Source organism: Lactuca serriola, chromosome 4 (genome assembly GCF_051521515.1).
Source record: "Lactuca serriola cultivar US96UC23 chromosome 4, Lser_US96UC23_V15, whole genome shotgun sequence".
Lineage (NCBI taxonomy): Eukaryota > Viridiplantae > Streptophyta > Magnoliopsida > Asterales > Asteraceae > Lactuca > Lactuca serriola.
This window is the reverse complement of record NC_136411.1, coordinates 390,239,966-390,241,244: the sequence shown is the minus strand read 5'-3', so window position 1 is coordinate 390,241,244 and position 1,279 is coordinate 390,239,966. Positions and strand designations below refer to the sequence as shown.

At 45.8% G+C, this 1,279-nt stretch overlaps 1 pseudogene; it reads right to left on the bottom strand.

The window, feature by feature from the left end:
- Positions 1–563: 563 nt before the first annotated feature.
- Positions 564–681, bottom strand: LOC145049170 (5S ribosomal RNA; annotated as a pseudogene).
- Positions 682–1,279: the final 598 nt, after the last annotated feature.

The following is a 1,279-nucleotide window of genomic DNA, read 5'->3' as shown; positions in this document are numbered from 1 at the left end:
ACTACTCTTTTATTAGTATAGGGAGATTTGACAAAGTTACAAACTATAAATCTATAATAGCACGTTAACTAATTAAAATACTATGGGATAATGACAGATTTAAAACACTGACGGGAATAACAATGACGAAAATGTGATAACCTAAAAACAACGACGGAATAACGTCCACCTTAAAACACTGACGAGATAATGACAGACTTTTGGTGGTACATACTTTGACCTTGTTTGACTAACTTACTGACGGACTTCCGACGAAATTTTTTACCAACATGTTGCTAACGGATAGCTTTTCACTTTGTTTGACCATTTACTTATATGAGATTGTAATATCCTGTTTCGAGAAGTTTCTTATTTCGAGATTGTGGACAATAAATGGATCTAGTAAAGGCATTGAGCTTCAAGGGAATAAGGTTTAGACCTTATTGGATGATGATAATATTGGTTATGCGAGTCAAGCCCTTGGTTTGTGTTTTGGAGTCAAAGGGTAAAACGGGAAAAGTGATGTTTCAGACTTATTTTGTAACATCCCCCTCTGGCACGTATCACAATATTGTCCGCTTTGGGCCACTCGGCACGAGGACTTCCCAGGGGGTCACCCATCTTGGTACTACTCCCGCCCGAGCACGCTTAACTGCAGAGTTCTTATGGGATCTGCTGCCCTCGTGGTTTTAAAACGCGTTGTGACAAGGAAGGTATCTACACCCCTTTTAAGGAGTGTTTAGTTCTCCTTCCAAGTCGATGTGGGATCAGATCTAACCCACTTTCACCCCCCCCCCCCCATTATAGGGTTCGACGTCCCCGTCGAACACATCGACCCGTGCCCTGGCTCTGATACCATTTGTAACATCCCCCCTCTGGCACGTATCACAATATTGCCCGCTTTGGGCCACTCGGCACGAGGACTTCCCAGGGGGTCACCCATCCTGGTACTATTCCCGCCCGAGCACGCTTAACTGCAGAGTTCTTATGGGATCTGCTGCACTCACGGCTTTAAAACGCGTTGTGATAGGGAAGGTATCCACACCCCTTATAAGGAATGCTTAGTTCTCCTTCCCAGCCGATGTGGGATCAGATCTGTTCGCGAGTCTCCGAGTTTGTCCCCTTTTCGTAGTGTCGAGTGAGCAGTGAGTCACGGGGTGTGACTCAGCGAGTCGGAAGCTGAACTCATCTATGGAGGTACTCGGCGAGTCAATGCCCTGACTCGGCGAGTTCAAGGCAATCTCCTTAGATCAAGAACAGACTCGGCGAGTTGTTCATACAACTCGGCGAGTCTTAGCAT